The sequence below is a fragment of the Ceratotherium simum genome, chromosome 25 (genome assembly GCF_057802395.1).
Source record: "Ceratotherium simum simum isolate JZ-2026a chromosome 25, ASM5780239v1, whole genome shotgun sequence".
Classification (NCBI taxonomy): Eukaryota; Metazoa; Chordata; class Mammalia; order Perissodactyla; family Rhinocerotidae; genus Ceratotherium; species Ceratotherium simum.
In genome coordinates this window covers 19,285,013-19,297,123 of record NC_141924.1, presented here as the reverse complement: position 1 = coordinate 19,297,123, position 12,111 = coordinate 19,285,013, and the positions used below count along the sequence as shown (strand labels likewise).

General features: G+C 49.4%; 1 protein-coding gene across 3 annotated transcripts in view; it reads left to right on the top strand.

Annotated features, from left to right (window-relative positions):
- CHST11 (carbohydrate sulfotransferase 11) overlaps window positions 1-12,111 on the top strand; it is a 258,394-nt gene that overhangs the window by 155,138 nt on the left and 91,145 nt on the right. The window lies entirely within an intron of this gene.

The following is a 12,111-nucleotide window of genomic DNA, read 5'->3' as shown; positions in this document are numbered from 1 at the left end:
TCTGTTTGGCGAGAGATATTTGTGTTGGAAGCCTGGCGCAAGCTAGGGGAGGAGTAACCACAGGTGTCAGGGGCACCGAGGTTGTCATTATTTTGGCCCCTCCTGAGTTTGCTGTCTGTCTGCCTGAGCCCTGGAGGTGCGTCCCCACCCCCCACTTCCCCTGCCCTGGGCCTGGCCTCCAGGGCCCCTGCCCTCCTCTCTTCCCTCCACCTGGCTTAGCTGTGGACTAATCCCTTTTCCCATTAGGTGGGCCAAGACAAGATTAGAGCTTTATTAAAAGGAAATTAAACAAGGAAATGAAAGGATAAACAAATCCCGAAGGAGAAAAAACGACAGCAGCAAAGCAGATGAGTTTAGCGAGCACAGTTCTTTATCCTAAAGGGGTGAACACCTACCCATCAGCCTCCCGTCTTCCTCACCCTCGCTGGCTCTGCTGGCCTGCTGTGGTCAAGCTGGCTGTTGTGGTTTCACCAGACGTGGTTCTGTATCAGGCCCGCCAAGGCCCTGGGTGGCCCACTCCACGGTCTCTTTAGCTTCACCTCCCGGCCCTCCATGCCCTTGCCCCACTGTCGGTCTTCTGCTTCTCCACTGCCCTGAACTTTTTTTTTTTTTTTAATTTTATTTATTTATTTTTCCCCCAAAGCCCCAGTAGACAGTTGTACGTCATAGATGCACATCCTTCTAGTTGCTGTATGTGGGACGCGGCCTCAGCATGGCTGGAAAAGCGGTGCGTCGGTGCACGCCCGGGATCCGAACCCGGGCCGCCAGCAGCGGAGCACGTGCACTTAACCGCTAAGCCACGGGGTCGGCCCGTCCACTGCCCTGAACTTCTAGTGGTTTTCACCTGTGTTCCTCTCTACCTGCTGTGCTCGTCCCCCTCACTCCCTCTTTTCTTGGCCAACTCCTACTTTTTCTTCAGACCTTGTCTTAAATGTCGCATTCTCAGGGAAGCTTTCCGTGACCTCCCTGAACCAGGCTTCTCACGGGCTCTTGAAGTTCTCCATCACTGCACTCATCATAGTGGTAATTAGTGGTTTCTTTAATCCCATCTCCCCTGCCAGACTCTAAGCTCAGTGCAGGCCAGGACTCAACGTTGAATTGGACACTGAAACACTTAAGAGCCTGGCAAATACTATTTATCCATTCACCCATTCACTTATTCAGTCCTTCATTCAACAAATATTTCTTGAGTGCCTACTGTGTGCTAGGTACCATGCTAGGTGCAAAGGATACAGCAATGGACAAAGCAGAGTGCCTGCAGACCAGCCACTCATTCCATGTTTGCTAGAGAAGTGGCCAACAGTAAGAGGAATGCCCATTTATTCTCCCTGAGACGGATCTAACGATGAGAGTTGCCTGCCAATGGGAGGGTTGCCTCCTGTGGAGGTGAGCTCCCCGTCATAGGAAGTATTCAAAAAGAACCTGGGTGATGCACTGTTATGATGCTGCCAGTGGAGCCTCCTGAGGGTCCCTTTCACCTCCAGACTTCTTTGATTCTCTGAAGGACACCGTGGGCTGGCTGCTGTTGTGTAGCTGTCAAGCCATAGCCAGACTAGACCTATGGGGAGGAAGCAAGATGAGATCAGGAAAAGAGCCTGGGGCAGCCTGCAAGGTAGACATTGTCTTTGCGTTTTCCTGAAGGAAGTCAACAGGCTCCTCTTAAAAGCTTGAACCAAACATTTTCACTTTATGTAAAATAAATTTACATTTTTTAAAATATACCAGGAAAGCTATTTTTTTAGTACACTTTTCTTTGGATTACAAAAAGTGATCATTTTGGAAAGCACAGGAAGACAAAGAAAATTAGAAGGACTTTGATTCCTCTACCCAAAGATAATCATTGTAAACATTTAAATTTATTTTCTTCCAGTCTTTTCTGATGAATGTATAAAAACACACATTTTTAAAAAATGGGATCACGTCTTGTATCTTGTTCTTTTCACTTAACAGATTGTGAGCATTTTTTACTTTACTAAATATTGTTCCAAAATAAGATTTGTACCTACTGCATGATGTTTCCATTTACATGTTATCTATTGATGTAACAAATGACCCCAAAACTTAGTGGCTTAGAACAACAATAATCATTATCTCTGACAGTTTTTGTGGGTCAGGAATTTGAGAGTGGCTTGGTTGGGCAATTCTGGTTTGGGGTCTCTGGTTTGGGTTGCAGTCAGGGGTTGGCTGGGGCTGCCTTCATTGGAAGGCTGGACTGGAGCTAGGGGACCTGCTTCCAAGGTGTTTGCTCTCATGTCTGACAAGTGACACTTTTCCAAATGGCCTTTCCACTGGACTGCTTGAGTATCCTTACAACATAGCGGCTGGCTTCCCTCCAAGTGAATGGTCCCAGAGAGAGAGAGCGCCAGGCGGAAGCTGTCTTTTCTATGACCTAGCATTGGAGGTCACACACTGTCACTTGGGCAGTATTCTGTTTGTTACTCAGGTCAGCCCTGTTTAGTGTGGGAGGACATGAATTACCAGGAGGGAGGATCATTTGGAGCCACCATGGAGGCTGACTACCACACCATCCTATTTCTGTAACCCCCGCTTACTTAACCCCCACTTACTTAACCAATCCCCTATGGTTGGGCACCTATATTGTTCCCACTGTTTTGCTATTGTATGGAACATACATTCCTGAAAGCCTTAGACATCTGATGTGATATAAGGACCTGGTCTGCATTTGGTTTCACTTAGTCCAGCCAGGATTTCAAAATTACAACCTAGGAACAGAGTCATTTGGAGCCATACCCAACGCTGGACCCCCTTTGAACTACTCCCCTTACGTAGTCCCATGATGATCCCCTGAGGGGATCACCATAGTAATTCAGGGGGTTAGAAGGGTCTGGCAGGAAACAGAATTCAACTCAGAGACTCTAATGAAGGAACCAGTACAGAGATTTGAGCAAGGAGGAGGAAATCAACAAGATTTGAGGCACCTGAGACTGACAACAGAGATAAGCCATTGCCAACCTGAGGCCTAAAGGGATGGGGCAACAGAACAGCCAGAACTGCAGTGGACGCAGAGAAGATACACCCCAATCCCTCTCCTCTGTCCACTCTCTCCCTCTCTGCCCTTCTGCTGGTTCCTCCCATTGGCCAGACTGAAACAGAGGTCAACCAATAGCCAGCGTGGAGCCAGGTTGGTGTGGTCCATGGAGTCAGCCTCCGCATAGCTTAGAGAGTGGATGGGAGGATGGAAAGAAGAGGACACGGAGAATAACCAGCACATTGTCAGTCAATATTTGTGGAACATCAATAGAGCACAGAACAACGTATCAGAACAGAGGTAACGAACCCCTGCCATATTGTACATGTGGGGGAATTTTATTAATAGTAATCCTAGCAGCAATTTAGCTGTAACATGTTAAGTATTTTCCCATGTACAGGGCAAATGTATTACATTACAAGGTGTTTTACACATACTATTTCCAATCTTTATAGCCACTCTGTTAGGCACGTGTTATTATGAGCCTCTTTCAGGCAAAGAAAAATGGGTTTGAAAAGGCTGGAGACCCTGCCTGAGGTTACAAAGTTAGTAGCAGAGCTAGGATTGGACTCAAGTTTGTTTTGCTCTAAAAATTCCACGTGCTTTTCTCTCAAGGCCAGCCTCGGGGTGGACTGGTGTTGTTTCTGCGAGAAGCCTTCAACGCTTCTTCTACAATGAGGCAATTTTTGAAAAAAGAATAAAATCTGTAACACACCAACTCATCTGGACAGTTGCCCAGGAGTTAGAGTATCGTGTGACTGGCAAATTATGAGTTTTGTGCCAGTGCATACAAAGTAGGCAAGAAGGGAAAAAAAGATCCCCCTTAGAATAATGGGATGAGGAACACAGCGCTCGGCGTGGCGAGCTGACACAGTGGAGGTCACCTTCGAGATCTTAGTAAATTATTGTGCGGAGGCTGCTGCTGATGGACGAGGCACGCTGGCATCCCCTGAAAACAGTGTCCTGGCAGCCCTGGACACCCAGGAGGCACTCCATCAGTGACTTGGTTCTAGATGCAGATGGATGGGTGTGAGGAGGATGGGAGGGAAGTGGCGGGGGAGGGAGAGAGAGGGGCAGTGAAATGGCATTACTTTGCACTTAGTGTTTTGCAATAATGAAAATTACCCACACTGTCTTCAGTGCTGGACATGTGGTAAAAAAATTTAGGAACTTCCCTGGTTTGTTTTTGTGTACATCCTTCAGATTCTTCCCACAACAGAGGAGTGGCCTTAATGACCTTGTGCTGGGGAGGTCACCTTGGTGGAAGAGGGGCTGGAGCTATTGAGAGGACTTTGGTCCAATGCTTCGGTCAGGGTCTCCTAGAGCTGCAACCAGAACCTGGTGGATTTGCATTTCTCTTCCGAGCAGAGAATCTTCTAGTATACTTTAAACTCTATGTGCCATGATTGAAATACCTGATCAATCCTGGGGTCCTCAGACACTTGCCAAGTTAATCCCACTAGTTGGAAGCCATGTCTGTGGGAGAGGTCTCTGGAAGGGTCACCAAACACTCCACTTATTCACTTTGGAGATGTAGCCCAGTGGTGGAGGAGGAGATGATGGTGGGGATGGGCAGCCCATGTCTTCAAGAAGTCTCCAGAGCAGAAAAGAGAGGACCAGGTTCCCCTCCAAGCCTTTGCCAGCCAATGGGACAATTCCACATGGACTGCAATTTGAAATCGAATTTGATTTGAGCCTAAAATGTGGGAGGCACAGTAGTAGCTTGGTGAACTTTGGCCCGGGGTCCTGCACACAGTAAGTGCTCCCTCACTCAGCATTGCTGAGAGCCTAGCCAGTGCAGGGGTGATTAAAAATGGGGCCTCAGGAGCCAGACAGCCTGGGTTTACATCCTACATTTTTTGATCCTGGGCGAGATAATAATAGCCCCACCTCATGGGGTTGTTACAGGGTTAAATGATTGAGTACTTGTGAAGAGCTTAGCACATAGTATTTATTAGTCACTATTATCATTCTTTATTTTAAGCCCTATTTTCAAATAGCTAAGATTGCCTTTTATACCTGGATCTTTCAGGACCCTGTCTCGTGGCCCAGTTGCCGATTCCCCTCCTGGTCCAAAGCCATCCAGCATAACACCATCAGATTAATTTCTAAATTAATCTAAAGCTTTCTGCTCATGGCTTATTTGCATTAAAAAAATTAATAATGGATGTAGGAAACCTGGTTTGCCATTTGGCATCCATTCATGTGAAAATGATCTGTGGGTTCCCACTGAAAAAGTTTAATGTGAGCCAAGAATGTGACATCCTGGTTTTTTCGTTTTGAAATGGAGGATGCCTGGATGCATATAATTTAATTAACATTTATTGAACACCTACTCTGGTCAAGACACTGTGCTGTTCATCATTAATGTCTCAACAGCGCCCCCACACACACCTGCCACTGTTTTTGAGAAGAAAAACACTTTAAACGAATATTAACTTGGAGCCCCAAGTTTGGGATGGGGATGGGAGAAGCCCAGAGACCCCCACTCAGCCTTTCACCTGCAGGCCGGTCCTGTTTGGGGTTCCCAAGCTTTGCCCCCTCCCTGGTCACTGCTTCTTTGTGCCAGGGGGAGAACTGACCCACCCGAGGCCGTTCTGGGAGCTCTTGATGAAACAAAACCAGAGCCCACGACTCCCAGCCCAGCATCTTATTTCTTTTCTTTTAAGTCTTTTATTGCTCTTTGCTCCTAATTTAAAAAATAACTTGTTCTTGCCACTGCCCCTTGATCCTCCCAATCCCCGCTCTTGCTAACCTGGCCTAATTTCTTGTCTTATGCATGGATCTGGCTTCCAGAAGCTCTCGATCGGTGTTTTCTTGGGGTATCCCCAGTCTCCCTTTCTCTAATACAAAGTTAACATTTCATCTTCTGTCTGTCTGTCTGTCTGTCTCTCTCTCTGTGAGCAAGACCACCAAATCCTGGATTTACTGATTAGGTGACATTGGACAAGGAAGGTAATTTCCCTGAGTCTCAGTTTCTTTATCTGGAGAGTGGGGATAAGTAGGCCCATGTAGTCGGGCTGTGAGGCTCAAAGGAGGTGTGACTGTACCCAACACAGTCTCCAGTCCGTGTTTGGTTCCATCCTTCCTGCCCACCCCGACTCTTAGAGATTCATGAAAAATGCAGAGATTTTTTAGTGTTTCTTAACAGTCATTTACATTTCAGTGCAGTCAAACTTGCAGTTTGATTGAGAGCAGAAGAATAACCACCAAATAAACTAAAAATGGCACTGGGCAATGACGGTAATTGTCAGCAGCAGGATAATTGATCTAATTACACGAAGGAAAGCAGCTCGCTGGGGAGCGTGCCTGTCAGCCCGCAGGCGTCAGCTGGTGCCGGGTCCCGAGTCTGGGTGGCTTCAGGGGCACTGGAACGGGCACCACGAGGCGAGGGGCAGTGCGAGGAGCAGCGTGTTTATGGTGGGAAATAGTCCCAACTAGCCAGCAAATGATCCCCAGATGCGTATCTTGCTGGGTTGCCTCTGGAGAACAGAACCTGCATTCGGGGTAATTTAGAAAATATTTTACGACTGCTGTGTTTACCGTTAACTCGCCCAGTCCTGGTGGGGAAACTGTTAAATTCCTAAATCCCAAGGCGGAGGACATCGTTTACAGTCCCAGTCTGGGAAGAGCCACCCTTTCCATCTTTATTTTTTTGGTGAGGAAGATTAGCCCTGAGCTAACATCCATTGCCAGTCCACCTCCTTTTGCTGAGGAAGATTGGCCCTGGGCTAAGATCCGTGCCCATCTTCCTCCACTTTATATGGGAGACCACCATAGCATGGCTTGATAAGCAGTGCGCCAGTCTGTGCCCGGGATCCAAACCCACGAACCCCAGGCCACCGGGCCAGCCACCACCCTCTCCATCTTGAAGGGTGGAGAATCGAAGCCCTGGCACAGCTCCTGGGTTGAAATGAGGCTGCGATTTGATGAGTCTTGTTGGTTTTGACCTGGAGCTGTGTTCCCCTCCGGGAGCAGGTCCAAAGGGCCGGGGGCCGCAGTCCTGCTCTGACCACGCTCCCTCCCCACGCCATGGGCCAACTCACTTTGCCCTGGGCCTAATGACCACCCATCTGTCTAGGGAAGAGTTTACCCTTTTTTAAAAATTGTGGTAAAAAACACTTAACGTAAAATTTACCATCTTAACCGTTTCTAAGTCTGCAGTTCAGTAGTGTTAAATAGAGTCACGTTGTTGTGTAACAGGTCTCCAGAACTTTTTCATCTTGCACAACAGAGACTCTACCCGTTGAACAACGTCTCCCCATTTCCCCCTCCCCTCTGCCCCTGGCAACCACCATTCTACTTCCTGTTTCTATGAGCTTGATTGCTTTAGTGCCTCATATAAGTGGAATTATACAGTGTTTATCTTCTGGTGACTGGCTTATTTCGTTTAGCCTGATGTCCTCAAGGTCCATCCATGTTGTAGCATGTGTCAGGACTTCCTTCCTTTTCAAGGCCAAATAATATTCCATTGTGTGCCTAGACTACATTTTCTTTATGCATTCATCCTTCAATGGATACTTGGGTTGCTTCCACCTGCATTTACCCTTTTAAAACAAATATTTCCTGAGCACCTGCTACGTGGTAGGTACCTTGTCAGCTGCCACCCCCTGGTCTGAGGTCTGTATTCTTCATCATTGCCATGATCTCATTTAATCATATCTGCAACCCTATAAAGTAGGTGCTACCATTATCTCCAGTGAGGAAACAGACTCAGAGAGATGGAGTGACGTGCCCACGCACACGCAGCAGGTGGTGGCAGAACCAGGATTAGAACCCAGAGAGTCTGCCTCTGGCCTGCGATTCCTGAGCAGTAGATGTGTAGTCAGACTGTGGGGTCAGGCCCAAGCGCTGAGGAGCGTCCTGAAAAACCTTCCCGGGCAATTCCCCTGCACAGCCTAGAAGAATGACACCCCAGACCCTTGTCCCCACACCTGTTCCCTGAAAGAGCCACAGGGACCAGCTGGAAACCCTCAGGAGGGTGCTGTGTTTACATTTCAGTGTCCCCCGCACCTGTGGGGGGCCAAGCTGCTGCTCCCAGGGCAGTGGAATGCCCCCGACCCCTGCCCCACAGTCGGGAGCAAATCATGGATGTGCAGGTAGGTTCCCAGGTGGTGGAATGTAAGGGGGTGCCCTGTGAGGCCGGGAGGGCCCAGTGCTGGACACCCTGTATAGCCTTTACTGCCTTCATGTGATAGGGTGAGGGGTGCCAGGTTTACAACATTCACTTCTCAAGTATTTATTGAGCACATAATATGTGCTGGGTGCTGGGGATGCAAAGGTGGTCTAGAAGACAAGGCCTGACTTCATGACGGAGCTTTTTGAAGACTGCAGCCAGGGATGTGAGGGAGGGAGCTTCCCGGCTACCCGCAGTCACCAGAGTCAGGGACAAATAAGTCCCCCCATTCAGAATCCTCCAGGCTCATCCGAGCACTTGGGGGAACCCAGAGACTTCTCCACTGGCTCCTCCCTCTAGTTTTCTCTAAAGGCTTAGCGCTGGGCGTGTGAAAGAGCTGCTTGGTTGTCACAACAGGATGGTGATGAGATCACAGAAAGACGCCCGCAGACTCAGCGGGAAGTGGCCAAGGACGTGAACATGTCTGGAGAGGGTTATAAAGTGGATGATAACACAGTGTGCTCCTGCCTGGGGGGCAGTTTCCCGGGCCCCTGGATTCCCCGTGGGGATGGCACCCTGCACAGAAGGAGAGCACGGAGGAGGGTCCACCTGGCGAGGAAGCTTCTTCACCGTTCCTATGGGGTTTTTTCCTCCTATGCACCCCCTGCCCCCAGCCCAAGGCCCTGGAGACTTAGGCCTGTCCGCTCACCAGGAGCAGGGGTTGGTGCCAGACAACCCCAGCACACCGCTGAAGCTGGGTGATGCAAGGTCACTTCCAGAAGGATGCTAGTGAACTGGGGTAACCATGCAGCCCCTCCATCCCTACTTTCTGTTAATCTCCACTGCCAGCTTCCCCCAGAGTATGGACCTCGTCATCAGATCACCAGCCCCTCCGTCTTCCAAATGGAGCTGCTCATAGCATCCGTAAGGACTGAATGAAATATTGGTGAAGTGTTTGGTACAGTGTCAGGCAAATAAGAACATGCCGTCAGCTCTCATTTCTCTCGTCCTTTGCCTGCTGGCGTGTGTTTTGGGTCTTTCTCTCTGTCTTATCCCTTCTTGAAATTCTAGGAAATGCTCAGAAATTGGCGGGGGCACATTCATGCCCAGTAACAGTTGATGGACATGGCAGGGGGCTTTGGGGAAGACGGGGGGAGATTTCTGCACGCCCTGCTTTTGGTGGTGGAGGGTGAGCGACTTTGCAGAGCTCAGAGCAGGCTTCCAGCTGCTCAGTACAAATCCCCCTGACCTTCGAGCTGGAGCCGCGGGCAGGTATGTTCCACTTCGCGGCATTTCTTTTAATTCTTTCCTGATTGATTTACAAGATACCAGTGGGGAAGAGCTCTACCCCTCCGTCCCCAGCAGGATGGCGAGGGATGGATTCTTTCTCTGTTCTCACTCCCCTGAAGATCCCTCAAGCCTTTGCCCAGAAGCCCCCAGGCTGGAGGATGAAGGGCTGAGCCAAGGCTGGAGAGGAGGGACAACTGTCCTCTTGTTTGTGACCGGTCCACATGTGGGGAGCAGGAGCCCTTGGAGGCTGGGGAAGGTGTGTGGGAAGCGGAGCCTCCTTCTTCGTTTTCATAGCCAGAGGTCACTAGCAGAGGTCAGGCTGCCTTGCCTTCCTCCTTGTTGCTCAGACAGAATATACTGGAGAGCCAGCCTAACAGGGAAACAGTGTTCCAGGAAGTGGATAAGAGATTTGGGGAAAAAGAAGAGTGGAAATGCAATAATTTTAAACCCAAGATGCACGTTTGGGTTAGAAAGTTCCAGAGTGTGATGGGAGTGCTGTTAAACATGTTAAACCAGGGTGGCCGCATTCAGATTTAAGTTACAGAGACCACTATATAGTGGCCTATATGAATTAAGAGGTGTCTTTTTGTCTCTCTCTTGTCATGAGAATGCAGAGTTAGAGTTGTTCTTGTTGGATCAGCAGCTCCAAAATGGCAGAGTTGAAGTCTCTATGATTTTCCTAGCTTTTCCCTTGTGGTTGCAAGATAGCTGCTGCAGCTCCAGTCATTGTGTCTGAATCCCAGGCAGCAGAAGGGAGGAAGGGATGCAAGACGAAAGGCACAGTGTATAGAGGTAGAAAGCAAAGCTTTCTGAACAAACCCCGGAAGATTTCTGGTTACAATTTATTGGGCAGAACTATGTCAGGTGGCCATCAGTAGGGAGGTCAAGAAATTTAGCATCCACTCCCAATAAAAATCAGGTTCTCTTGGTAAGGAACAGAGGGGAAGCCAGGTATCAGGTAAGAGTTAGCCCTCCTGCTATAGTACTTCTCTTGAATTAAATCAAGTTCTGCCCCCTTCAGTAACCTCCACCCAATTTTCCTCATTTCCCCTGTTCATTTCCTGTCCCTTATCCCCAGCCCTGAGACGGAAGTGGTCAGCCTGGGACTGAGGTCCGGGGTCTGTCTTCACAGACTGAAGAGAGTGCCCGACCCTCCCACAGCACAGAGTTCACCAAGGGGCCACAGTAACTGTTTCGATCCAGCTCCGTCATCTTGCATCACCTGCTATGGGGCCAACTGTGGGCTGCTGGCGGAGGTCAGGGTGCACGTGGCCGCCCTTCATGGGCCTCCATGGAATTTGAACCCCATGACATCCTCGGCCCAGGCTAACTGATTGGTCTAGCAGACGCACAAGTGGCCCCTGTGGGCTTTGCTCGTGGGGCATTGGAGTGTTGCCCCAGCCAGTGAGACAGAGTGGATGGCCCACCCACAAACCATCCTCACAACCACGGGGGGTGTGCTGGGCTGGAGGGGAAACAGTGGAGGAGAAAGGAAGGCCAAATCCTCATTTCCCGTCTTTCTGTTCAACAAGCATTCACTGACCCCTTCTCTGCCCTGAGGCTGCAGAGGTGACCCCGCCCGAGCCCCTGCCTCTGGCTCACGCTCGGGAAGTTCCAGGGTTTCTGATACGTGAAATTCTTTGCAAAAGGATGACATGCTGGGAAAGACCTTTAGACATTGCCTAATCGAACCTTATCTTTTTTTTTCTTTTTAATTGATGAAGGAAGAAGCAAGTGTGGCCAGGGAAGTTAAGTGAGGTACTCGGGGCCGTCAGGCCCGTGCGACGACATGGGTTTGTTTTACCAATTACATAACAATCTAATGCAGTCACAGTCCCTGTTCTAGGAAGTATCTGTAATTCGCAGTTTGCAGGCCTTTCTCATCTCTGGGAGAGAAACAGAAAGGACAAACTCTAAAGGTTTCACATCCTTCACCGTAAATGACCATTTGTCTACTTTTTAAGTTATTGTCTGCGATCTGCGTTTTATATACAAGACTTGCTGCCTTGAGCTAATTCTCCTGGGTGAAAGGCATGATTGGTTAGAAACTAAAAAGCTGTTCACGGAGAAGCACATGGGGTCTTCTGGGAACCCGCCTTTCAGGCAGCAGTTTTCAGGCGTGGAGACTTGATCCGCGAGTCTCGGCACCTTCCTCCTTCCGTGGCAGATGAGAAAAACCCCTCACGATCATTTGCAGGGCGGCCCCCCTCTCATGTTCGGCCTGTGAGCAGCATGTGAGAAATAAGGCACGATGCATTTCACAGCTTGGAAAATTCACAATAATTGTCTTAAGTTGCTGGGATTCTGGAAGGAAAAGAAGATATAAAATTCAAAGTGCCCCCTGTGTTTGAATAAACAGGCAATTGCGGCGCTGGCTACCTGAGCGGCTTCTGCCACCTTCCTCTCCGTGGCTGCTCAGGACTCCAGTGGACGTCCACGCATTTTTGAGGGTCCGAGGGCTCCGGTGTGGTGTGTGGGGAACACTCGGAGGGAGAGCCTTGCTCAATGAGCCACTGTGTCTGTCTTGGCTCAGGCTGGAGCCTGGTGTCCAAGGGAGCCTGGGCCCGAATAAAGACACGCTTTATTTCCCCTGCAGTTGACAGAGGGGGATTTTGAAGGTAGCGGGGGAAACAGAGTGAGCAGTGTTCAGGGACGCAGCCCACCTTCCTGGGTAGTTTTCCACTGCGACAGCCCCGCCGAAGGAAGCTGGCTGAGG